The sequence below is a fragment of the Cyprinus carpio genome, chromosome A13 (genome assembly GCF_018340385.1).
Source record: "Cyprinus carpio isolate SPL01 chromosome A13, ASM1834038v1, whole genome shotgun sequence".
Classification (NCBI taxonomy): Eukaryota; Metazoa; Chordata; class Actinopteri; order Cypriniformes; family Cyprinidae; genus Cyprinus; species Cyprinus carpio.
In genome coordinates, this window is record NC_056584.1 from 13,622,139 (window position 1) to 13,635,074 (window position 12,936).

The window sequence follows — 12,936 nt, forward strand, 5'->3', positions numbered from 1 at the left end:
TTAAAATATTTTAAATAACTTACATTAAAATAGTCTAACTTATTACCCCAAAACGCTAAAAAATTAATATGTCTAACACCTAAGTTAAACTAGCTTATTGTTCATTGTTGCAATTTAATATAAACTAGGAATATATTAACTAAATATAATGTGTAGCCTATGATTTAAAAGTATTTTTGTTATTTTTATTATTGTTATTTAAAATGTGCGTTGAAAATGCACCTTTGCTGAAACTTCAGTTTGATTAAACGTCTGTGCCTCTACGGAACGCCCCTCTCCTCCCACTCCAGTGATATTGAGATGAGAGCGTGAGGGGCTCCACGCTCGGGCGAGCGGCGTGCGGTGACCGTCACTGAATTGTGCAGCGTGCAGCAGCGTTATCACTACTGAAACCTGGACTGCTTCCTCAGAAAGGTGAGTATTACGCAACGCATGCTCCATTCTCAGCCAGATTCTCAGTATTTGAATACCTCAGTGATATTTCACATCAAACTGAAACGGAAAGTTCGCGTGTTTACTTCGTTTGGGCACTATTCTTTGACCCAGGGTTTATTATAATAAACCGCAAATGACAAATGTGCAGTGCAGAAGTGCGGCAACGTGCCTTAGTGTTTCAGTTACTTCAACACTAGTGATATTATTATATAATGATAAGTTTATGGCTATATTGACGGATGTAAAGGGCGACAGACACTATGAATTGCAGTGCTTATTGAAAGCACAAGCGTTTATGAATTGTCCGATAAATGAGATGGGATAGAGAGTGTTTGTATTCTGCAGAAAAGGAGATCTGACTTCGGCTGCACTTGACATCCAAATAAGGAATAGGATTGACTGAATATGCGGAGAGAGCAGGACAGTGAAACGATCTTCACGAGTTTAACCATCGTATTAGAAGGCTTGAAAAAATAAAATAAATAAACTGGACACATAAGACAATTTATCCAGATCTTAGTGATTAACTGCCTGTATTTACGAGGATGAATGTTAGGATGAGTAGTAATGCAGTGCGGTGTATGCGGCAGATGAATACAGTAGATGAACTATGCAGAAGTGGGACACTTTTTTGGTAGATTCGTGATGGAGCACAGATAAAAGCTTTTCACTCTCATCCTGAGTTTTTTTTTTTTTTTTTTTTTTTTTTTTTTGAGGCTATAACCCACATACATTTAAATATATAAAATAATGTATTCAATTTCTAGACAGTTACTGCTTTATCTTTTTTTCTTTTTTTTTTCATCTTAAGGTGGTTTGTATAAAGTCTACCAGCTCCGGTGGTCTACCAACTAGCTTTATCATGGTCTGCCAGCTCAATCTCAGTCTCACAGGCTGGTAGTTCATCTAATCCATCATCTCTAGACCATAAGTGATCAGCATAATCAAGCTAGAAACCAAGCAGTTTTTTAGAAATATACACTGTTGGTAATTACAGTCTGCATATATAAAATAATAGTAAATGTATAATGAGGATGATTTCTATTCTTTATGCGACATTTGTTTCAATTGTGTTGTCACTTTTGCTGATGTAAACTTCCCATAGTAAACTGTCCACCACAAAGGCAATGCATTAAACAAAATTCTAAATCTCTGTGAAGAATTAAGAAATTCTAATTATTTAAATTGAAGACTTGAATATTCTTAATATTCCTAAATTTAGAATTCTTAAATTTTAAAATCAAAGGTTATTCTTGTTCTTTTATATGATTATTTAACCTGGTTAAATTACTTTATAGGAATTGTTTTTAGAGATTTGGTTGTACACCAGAACAAACAACAGGTATGTAAACTAACTGACATAATTTAATAACATACTTTTCCTTCTTTAAAAATAGTTTAGTGGCATTAGAGACTAAAGTTAAATAGCCTTCTGTATTGCTTACCGCTTAGTATTTATAAATGTTAAATAAACTGCATCGTTCATCAGCAGGTTTTCAATCAACACAAGGCAAAATGTTATAACTATAAGTTCTGTTATGTTCCTTATTATTATAAGTAGTTGTAATCTAATTGAAGAACACTGACAAGGGGATTGTACAATAGCAAAGAAAAGAAAGAACATCTCACACCTTAAAACTCACACCCTGTGAAAATTTTCCGCTCCGGTGTTTCAGCTCAACACCTGTGCCAGACCTACGTGATGTTATCGTCATTTTCTGGCACAGGAGATATGTAGTATTTCAAGAGGAAGTGAACAACATTAAAATCTTAAGTAGGTGAGAAACTACAACATTTGTGAGAAGTTCCTGCCAGCGTCTTTGGTAGCTGTCTCCTTACAAAGATAATGAATAATTTGTGTTGGCTGCTTAATATTTTATAAGCTTTCTGTAGAATCATATTACTGTCTAGTGTGATGAACAGGCACCCAAAAGACTGGTGGTGAAACACTGTCTGAATGAGTTTTCTTGTGAATGATTTGATAAAGTAATACATTTGACATTAGTGATCTTATAGGATCATCAGGTTGTTACATATAGAGAGGCCATGATATCTCAGGATTTTTAAGTATTTTTACAGCTCTGTTAGCACTGATAATGGCATAAAAGTTTTTACGCAGGTTTGTCAAGTTAATTTTGCAGCTTAATCTGTATAATTTAGACAGTGAACACTATGCATTGATATTTTACATTTGTTGATTACATTTCTTTACTTAAACAGCACCAAACCTGAAAAAAAAGCCTTATTTAATTTGCATCTTTGTTCTATTTATTTATTTGTGCTAGCCTATTTAAACTATTTCAAATAAGGCCCACAGGTACAACATGCACCGGTCCCCGAATACCTCAGCTACAGCCCTGTTTGGCAATTGTCTCTCAAAAAGAACAGTTCAAATGAATATCCTTTTTAAACTTGGCAGGAAAGTGAAAAATAAAGAGATTTACTTTGTTTACCAGTAAATAAATGCTTGATGAAAGTCCATATGGCCTTCCAACACTGTGTTTGCAAGTTACCTTTTCTGCAAGTTACAACAAGTTGCTTCCTTCAGTCAGTTGTTTCATTTGAAAATGCTGATTCATTCAGGAATGAAAAAAGTGAGCGAGTCATTGAATCATTCACTCTGTGGATTCTTTCAAAAATTGCTGAAGAATGAGCTACCGGACATGGACCCGATATGCACTAAATACACAAAGTAACTGGCAGTAACTTGGGGAAGTCGTGGCCTAGTGGTTAGAGAGTTTGACTCCTTACCCTAAGGTTGTGGGTTCGAGTCTTGTGCCGGCAATACCAAGACTGAGGTGCCCTTGAGCAAGGCACCGAACCCCCAACTGCTCCCAGGGCTGCCCACTGCTCCGGGTGTGTGTTCACTGCTGTGTGTGTGCACTTTGGATGGATTAAATGCAGAGCACGAATTCTGAGTATGGGTCACCATACTTGGCTGTATGTCACGTCACTTTCACTTTCACTTTTCATTATTGTGTCTAAAATGTATGTAATGTTAACTTATTGTTTATTTAACTGTTGTACAAAAGCATTATCATGCTCGTAATCATGCAGTTGCTCCAAATATGAATATGTTTTTGGTTACCTGCAGCCTCAGACAATGGTTGAGGCGGCCTTGACAGATCATACATCCCATCCACTCCCATCCAAACCATTTCAATGTTACACCAAGTTGCTTAGCAACCTTCATTTAACCCCATACTTTCCTTCTATCCAGTTGACTGCAGTGTGGCTTTGAGTGGCACTTGAAGTTTGCAGGAGTCTGTATTTTTTGTTAGCGCTACAAATTTCAAGGTCTGTTCACACAGCAGCACGCTAATGCAAACAAGAGGTTGAACAGACCGTCTCTGCTTCAGGTTGTGTTGTGCTGACAGATTTTCCTCTTCACCTCTGGCTGCTTTTACAGATTCTGGACCAGCTGGCTTGAAGTCAGTGTTTGCATGATGTTTGCTCAATGAGAGTTCATAGTTTGAGTGCAGATCATATTTAGACAGAATGTGATGATGAAATGTCAGGGCCTAAATGTAAAGCATTTAATGTATTTGTCATGTAACACATAGCTGGGACACTCAACATGATGGACCTACAGATAATGTGTTAATATTGTGTTTTTCAGATCAATGTGAACTATTCAACTTTCAAGAGAGTGTGAAGTCCAACTGTGTGTGTGTGAATGTGTGTGGCTTGGCTTGCTTTATAAAGGCTGTGCCTGGTTTTGTTGCTCAACACTGAGATTTAGGGTCCTCCATCATTAGTGAAGCACTTGAAATGTTTGGATTATCATAGAGCCGTTTTTAGGTGTGGTTGAATAGTCTACATCCCCTGACAAAATTATCAGGCACCAGTCGAGGTCTGAAACAGTTGTCTCTGTGTGCATTAAAGTGGGATGCCTACAATCTCTGTTGGTTAGAATAATGTTGACGAATTGTTGGCTGGTGAGATTTTCAGGGCTAAATATCTTTATTGCAAATAAAAAATCTGCAGAAAAACAGGTAATGTCCTGGCAGAAAATGATCAGTACCTTTCAAATTAAGTGTATGGACATTTCCTTCAACCATAAAACACAACATAATGCAATGTGACTCAAAGTATAGGCAAAACACCTGTGAAAATGCAATACAGAAACTTCCTATTTGTTTCAGGATTCTTTGATGATTAGAAGTGTCAAAAGAACAGCAGTCATTTGATTAATACGACTTTGCTGAATAAAAGTAATCTTCAAAAAATATATTACTGACCCCAAACTTTTAAACAGTAGTGTATATCACTTAAAATAACTTGTGTGTGTGTGTGTGTGTGTGTATATATATATATATGTCACATCCTGAGCTGTTCAATATCCAAAATTCACTGTCCAAAATTCAGTATCCCAGATCTCTGGTCCATTTTTTTCCCCTGCATGCCTTATGAGCTTTCTCTGTCATGCAATATCAAAAGCCGCCCCGTTATGCACTGCTTTGTATTCCAAGTGTGAAACTCATTATCATTGCCCCATCTGTCCTTCTAGAACATCCATGCTGCACACAAAGGCTTTTTTTCTGGCTTGGGCTGCGGTTGATGCTGTGTATGCATCGCGTGCCGCGTGCCCCTCCCTCTGTGGCTGCCTGTTGTCCTGGTCAGCAAATGCCGAGGCCTGTGAGGGCCAGACCCGGAGACTTTGACTCACTTATACACAGCTGTGCACTAGAACATCTTCCAGACATAATGGGCTTCTGTATTCCGTGACGTTAGGATGTTATTTTAAATGTCACTCTATTTCAGATGACATGATCACAGTTTAACGGCATGTTTGTTAAGATAGCTCTCAGTAGCCATGCTAATAGTTTGTTATCAATGCTTGGTAGTATTGTGGAAATATTTAATTAGTAATTAAGCCAAGTAATTGTTAATCAGAGAGAATACAAACTGTTAGTATTATAGTAATTATACTGGTTTATTTTAAACCTGTACTTTTTGTTTCAAACCTGTATGAGTTACCCCAACATTCTTTAAAATATCTTCAACCAAAAATGACACAACAGTTTTTTAACATTTATCCTTTTTCAATAAAGTAACTGTAAGAATATAGAACTTACAGTCCAAAGTCTGGAGTCTGTAAACTTGAAATGTTTTTGAATCTTTGAGTCTTTTATGTTCACCAAAGCTGCATTTAATAAATAAAAACTACAGCAACAGTAATATTGTGAAATATTATTACAATTTAATGTCTTATTATTATCATTGTTAAAAACAGTTGTGCTGCTTAATATTTGTTTCAGGATTCTTTGATGATTAGGAGTGTCAAAAGAACAGCAGTCATTTGATTAATATGACTTTGCTGAATAAAAGTATTCTTCAAAAAATATATTACTGACCACAAACTTTTAAACAGTAGTGTATATCACTTAATATAACTTGTATATATATATATACATATATATATATATATATATATATATATATATATATACACAGTGCCCTCTACAAATATTGGCACCCTTGGTAAATATGAGCAAAGGTGGCTGTGAAAATAAATCTGCATTGTTTATTCTTTTGATATTTCATTCAAAAAATTTAGGGGTGCACGATATATATCGGCCGATGATTAATGCGCATCTTGTCAGTAAAGCCGGTTCTCTAATCAGCGGTAAATTCCATCAGGTGCGTGATTTCACAAAGAGCAGTTGTTACTACACAAATCCACGTTCATTATCAGGTTGGATTTGCGCAGCTTGTCAGTTAACAACAGCTCCATGTAGTTACAGCTGCTCTATGTGAAATCACGCACCTGATGGAATTTACCGCTAATAAGATAACCGGCTTTACTGACGAGATGTGCATTAATCATCGGCCGATGTATATTGTGCACCCTTAAAAAAATTGGGGGGGGGGGGGGGGGGCAGGGGGGTTATTAAAAAAAATTCCAAACATTCATTGAAGCAAAACAACTCTACGTGCCACAATTATTGGCACCCAATTATTGCAACATCCTTTTCCTAATATAACAGCTCTGAGTTTTCTCCTATAATGCCTGAAGAGTTTGGAGAACACCTGATAAGAGATCAGAGAACATTCCTTCATACAGAATCTCTCCAGATCCTTTAGATTCCCAGCTCCATGTTGGTGCTTCTTCTCTACAGTTCACCCCACTCATTTTCTATAGGGTTCAGCTCAGAGGACTGGGACGGCCATGGCAGAAGCTTCATTTTGTGCTCTGTGACCCATTTATGTGTTAATTTTGATGTTTGTTATGGATTAATGTCCTGATGGAAGATCCAACCACGGCCCATTATAAGATTTCTAACAGAGGCAGTCAGGTTTAGATTTTTTATTTTTTGGTATTTGATTGAATCCATGATGTCATGGATCTGAACAAGATGTCCAAGACCTCCGGCAAAAAAAACAGGGCCACAACATTAAAGATTCAGCAGTATATTTAACCCTGGACATGGGGTACTTTTTTCCCTGTTTGTACTAAACCCATCTGGTGGGTTTGCTGCTCAAAAGCTCATTTTTTTAGTTTTGTCTGACCAAAAGCCAGTGCCATTTGAAGTTCCAGTCATGTCTGACAACTGAATATGCTGGAGTTTGTTTTTGGATGAACAAGGAGAATTTTTCTTGAAATTCTCTTGAACAACATGTGGTGAGGATTTCTGACCTCAAGTCTCAACTAATCTCTGCAATTCTCCAGCTGTGATCCTTGGAGAGTCTTTGGCCACTCAAACTCTCCTCCTCAGCATGCATTAGGATGATATAAACACATGTACTCTTCCAGGCAGATTTATATCATCTTTAGTTGATTGGAACCTCTTAAGTATTGCCCTGATGGTGGAAATGGGGATTTTCAATGCTTTAGCTCTTCTCTTACAGCCACTTTTTCTATTTTGTGAAGCTCAACAATCTTGTTCTGCACATCAGAACTATATTCTTTGGTTTTACTCCTTGTGATGGATGATTAAGGGGTATTTGGCCTTTGTGTTCCTCATATTTATAATCCTGTGGAACAGGAATTTCATGCTCCTAGTCCTGGTGTGCTAAAAAATTGAAATATCAATGGTAATATACTTCAGAGATATTTTACTCAAAATAATTTCTTGGGGTGCTAATGAATGTGGCCAACATGCATTGGAGCAAAACTGTTATTTCATCATGAGATTTTCTCCCCACTTTCAATTGTTTTACTTTAATGATACATTAGAATTTTTTGAATGAAAGATCAAAAGGATAAATAATGCAAATTTATTTTCACAGCCACCTTTGCTCATATTTTCCAAGAGTGCCAATATTAGTGGAGGGCACTGTATACTTTGATATATTGCATATGTCCAAAATTAAAGATAACCTAAAAATAACTGAATGCAAAGTTCCCCTTATTCATACCATTTTAAATCATGTTATGCGTTTCTTTTCTTTAAATTAATGTGTCACGGAGTGAAAAGTGCTTGTTGTCTTAGATTATTGAAAACTACTTTTTCTGTGTACAGGCCTATTTGAAATGCATTAGTTTAATTCAACAACTATGAGTGATGTTTCAGAGTATTTTGTAATAGAAAAGATGCTTTGATGTGCATTATTTGTGTCCCTGAAAGTCCATAGGAGCTCAGAATAGTGAGTAAAACAAAATAAGTGCACAAAGTTTTGGCTATTCAGCATCATTATTATCTACACCTGTATTTTTTTTGTTGGAGTTATTAGTTCCCTTTTGAGTTGTTCATCGTCTTTCCTATAATTTCAGAATATAGCTGAGAGGTTTCTCTGACAGTGATGTCATGCTCTGAAAAAAGACGTGTGTAGATGAACGGTGGCTGAGGCAAATACCACAGTTGAATACATCTCCTTTTATGATGCCGTTGTTAAAATGTGTTGAGAGTATCAGTCTAGGCCTCCGTCCAGTTTGTCTGCTGAAGATGTTTATGGTACGGATGGACTATTCTCAATTAAAAACCCATGGTTGTTCTTCTACAGTGCTACTCTCGAGCCATGTTTGGAGCTGTTGCTGTGATCCTGGTGAGCTTTACTCTCTCTCTGCCCCCCTCTGCCATTTGTTGACAAAGCAGACGTCAAACTGTGTTATGTAAGAGAACCCCCCCCCCACCTCCGGCCCCCTTGCTCCAGCTACAGCAGGCCCCTTGTAGATCTCCTTTGTGTATTAAAGCTGAACTCTTTAAAAGCTGTCATGGAAATAGAATGAGGCAATCTTTAAAGATTCTTGGGTGGAATATCATGGTACTTTTTCTTGTGTCACCCCCTTTATTATTTTAATAGGCCTGGCATAATGTAATGGAAAACAGTGAGGGATGTACAGTACATGATGGCCTTCAGCTGTGCTTTGGAATCTAATGCTGTGACTTATTAACTTTTGGTTGGAGAGTTCTCACAGAAGTCTTTTATTATGCCAATAGTTCTGCCATCAAAATCCATAATATCTGGCTGAATTTCACAGGGGTTCCCAAGTTCTTAAAAGGTTTTCAGCAGCATTATTGATATGCAGGAAATTTTAGGCGTTCACAAGACAGAGGCGTTGCTCACAGAAATGAGTGAGTGGGAGGGAGGGATGTCAGCAAACAAAAATGTGATTTTTAGAATTTAGAATTTAGATTTTTTTTAAATGTTAGCAAGCAATGTTAAATAATGTGTGTGTATATACTGTACTGTATATATGTAAAATATGTAAGATTATATTTAAAAAAATATAATTTAACATCAACCCTAATCAAACAAAACAAACTTCAAATAGTTAACACCTGTTTACAGTGTGTTATTGATAATATATTCTGAATGAAAGACAGACTGTGGCTGAAAAAATGGGGTGAGTAGAGCTAGTATGCTATGTGATAATTGCAGTTTAGGAGAAAAGCTCATAAATGTGTGTCAGCAGGATGAGGTATCTTATTTCATGATTATTTCGGCTGTGGTTGCCAGATGATAAGATGTAACATAAAACCCTATGTACATAACTTGATAACAAAAAAAAGTCAAATTATGGCTTTTCATTGTAAATTATAAAATGACTTGTTCCTTTTCACTTCAAAAAACTGTACATTTAACAGTATTCAGTTTTACTATAAAATTACATGAAGTGTCCCATTAGATCTATTACAGTGTTTTTTTTTTTTTTTTTACCATAAATAGTAAGGAAACTGTTAAACAATTAACAGATTTTTGTTGCATATTCCATCAATTCCATAGAAATCTTTTACTGTTTATGATGTGTGTGTGTGTGTATGTATATGTATATATATATATCTTTACAGTCACTGTAAAGGTGAAGTTTCATTTTGTAAAAAAAAAATGTCTTTATAAATAAAACATGATGTTTTGTATTGGAATTTCAGTGAGCTAAAATTTTCAGAAATGTAAGAGACTCTGTGGAGGAATTGATTTATTGAGCTACTAAGTGCCCCTGCATTATGCCCCTTTTCTTACCAACAGCTACATGAGCCAAAGCTGTGGACCTGAGAGTTACAGCTTGGCCTTGAGTGAGATTTGGGCCACTGTTTTGGTTCTGAAACAAAGACTTGGACCTTTGTTTGACATGAGCCTTTACACTGTGGCTCTGTTTTACAGCTTTGCCCCGAGAAGGCCAGCTGGACTGAGTGCATCAGTTACCCGGCACAATGCAACAAGTTTCCAGCAGTTTATCTATTCACATGATTTGTCTGTTGGAACACAAACCTGTTGCATGACATGACAAAAATACAGCTGATTAAAGATATATGATTTAATATATGGGGAGCGTGATTTTGGACTAAAGAGAGACAATTTGTTGTGGTCATGGCTACTGTAGCTTGGACAAATAATAAGATTTAGGTATTGTTTGTGTCAGATTTGAGACTGAAAAGTATATGGTTTAATTTCTAGCATGGCTATTAAATCTATTTGAATTACTGTGTTGGATCTATTTTATTTTTAGTGGATTGGACGAAGACTGTGTTTTTAATACACTAGAGTGGCCTGAACTGTCAGTGTTCATGCCTTTGACCTTGATATAACCACCCAGATCACTGTTTACTCTGAGAAAGTTGTGTCTAGTCCAACTTGGCCCATGCCCTGTTCTGATAATCCTCAAATCAAACAGTCAACAGCTCATACTTTATCATATTAGTATGACAAATGTCCAGATTCATAACATATTTGGTTTTACATAGCCTCATGAGGTGCTTGGCATGCCAGACAGGGATGGAGAGGTGGATGGATAGCAGGATGCTGTAATTCGTTCATGACATGCTAAGTAGGTGCCACATTCCCGGGTGGCAGGTGCTGACAGGTCCATCTTGATAGTTAAAAGAGGTAAAGCATTGTTAAGGTTCAGTTCTTTGAAGAAAAGAGAACATGATAGTTTGGCTTTTTATGATAGTCCACAACAAAGGACATTTAAAAGGGCACCCTCAATTGACTATTATGGCTTTGGATTTAGTTACTAAAACTGAGGATTATTAGCATATCTTCTACAAAGGCAGCATGTGGAGCAATTCAGAGTATTAAGGATCCTCAGACTGTGTGACTCTTTATTGATGGATTGATGCATGCAGCTGTTATAGTTGGACCTGTTTTTAAATTTACAATGGAAAATGATGCCCACTTATCTATTTCAGTATGCTATATAAACAGCATATTTGTGTATTACTGTATTACAAAATTGCTGTTACGTAACTGTTCAACAACTCCAAATTTAGGATGATATCCATTTTCAAGCGGGTAAATCCAGTGCAAACAGCCTTTTCTGTAAACATCTGAAAGTCTTCTATATATATATATATATATATATATATATATATATATATATATATATATATATATATATATATATATATATATATATAATGTAAATATATATATATATATAATGCATATCTAAGTTTCATTATTTGAGTAATTAACTGGTTCTGATTTCCTATAGACAGTAATAGTAGGCTAAGTCAATGAGACAGAACACGTTGCATAGAGACAAATGGCTAATGTTTACATTTGGATCCATTAGAAATGCTACAGGAATATCTGCAGTTATCCAGGACCTCTGTAATGTCTTCTGTGTCTTGTTTGGCAAATAGTAATTAGTATCTAAAATACTAATCATTATCTAATTTGGCAGACACTTTTATCCAAAGCAACTTACTCATTTGTTACAGGGCAGAAACATCTGTTCTAGAGGGATATCCATTGGCAGCGACTGAAGCATATACATTTTTATTGACCCATAATTTCTTACTCAGCCAACGTTCTGTAACAGGTCACTTTGTATCTTGTTTCAGTGTGAACCACAGCCATAGGTGTGACACATCAGTTAGCACATCAGCATCAGCTCCCTCATACTTATCATATTAGTAGGATTGTTTGTAACATTATTCCGGTCGGAATTTCACAATCGAGCCAATCAGATTGTTTTCAGATTTAAAATATTTACAGTGGTTATAGAAAAGAATCACCCCCTTTAAAATAATCACATTTTGTTGCTTTGCAGCCTGAAATGAAGATGGACATAGTTTATGTTTTATCCAGCTTTATTTACTCAGTGCAACTTATAACATCAACATGTCAGAAAAAAAATACCCACTGTAAATTCAAAGCCATTGAAATCAGGCCTAAATATACCAAGCAAGTCAAGCAAGCAATTTAAACAAATAGGCCAGGGTTGTTGTTTATTTTATTTTTATTTTTTTGGCGTGATCACTGCTTAATTTTCATACTTTTTCTAGGGCTGGGCAGTAGGACGATATATTGTGATAACACTTCTCAAATTGTGAAAAAAGATTTTGGTTGTAACACCCACCCCTACTTTTTGCACCAGCTTTTTTGCAATTGTAAGCATGATAAGGAACATATCTTTGAGGTGTTGTTGTTGAGTTGCTGAAATCTTGATTGCCAACCACTCAATATTCCTTGTTCTCTTTCCTGATGACTTGCTGAGCAACACTGTTCCCTGTCTCAGAATCTTCCTTCATCTCTCCTTTCACCCATTTTCATTTGCAGGGCTCTCCAGCAGAGGGCACAGGGAAATTTGATGCAGCCCCTGGTAAGCGTGCCACATTTTCAGTATCTCCATTCAGTTTCTTGAGGTTACACCAGCATGGCTGGCCTTTAGTTACAATTATATGGGCATGAATGAAACATGCAAAACAAAACAATTGCAACACAGAAATGTATGATAATGAACACCATATTAAGTAATACATAAAAGACAGTAGCAAGGAATAATAGCTGTCTAATGTCTTGATGCAGGAGGCTCATGAGTAAGCAATCACAAACAGACTCTCTCTGTCTTGCTCTCTGGCTTGAGTCATTGTTGAATCAGTATTCTTACTGCCAGGCCCCCTATTTCCTTCCGTTCATCCATCTTTCCTTGATATTTGTACCAGCCTTCAGAGAACACTGTGATTACAATCTTCCTAGAACTTAAAAAGCCCTCAGGTCTCTATATGACCATTATTAGAGCTGTTGTTTTCAATTAAGTCTAACAATAACTCAGTAAAACTAGCTCAGTGGTTCTCAACAAGTGGGTCACAAAATGTCACAGAGTAG

The 12,936-nt window shown here is 36.4% G+C and overlaps 1 protein-coding gene across 9 annotated transcripts in view; it reads left to right on the plus strand.

Annotated features, from left to right (window-relative positions):
* Positions 1-267: 267 nt before the first annotated feature.
* Positions 268-12,936, plus strand: part of LOC109094255 (sorbin and SH3 domain-containing protein 1-like) — a 50,062-nt gene continuing 37,393 nt past the window's right edge. For 3 of the 9 annotated variants that reach the window (XM_042768873.1, XM_042768876.1, XM_042768877.1), the window contains exons 1-2: positions 269-414; positions 12,388-12,430. The gene's annotated coding sequence lies outside the window, so the exon portion shown is untranslated. Of the gene's footprint in view, positions 415-12,387; positions 12,431-12,936 lie in introns of all 9 variants that reach the window. The other 6 variants (XM_042768875.1, XM_042768874.1, XM_042768880.1 and 3 more) reach the window with 4 other exon arrangements.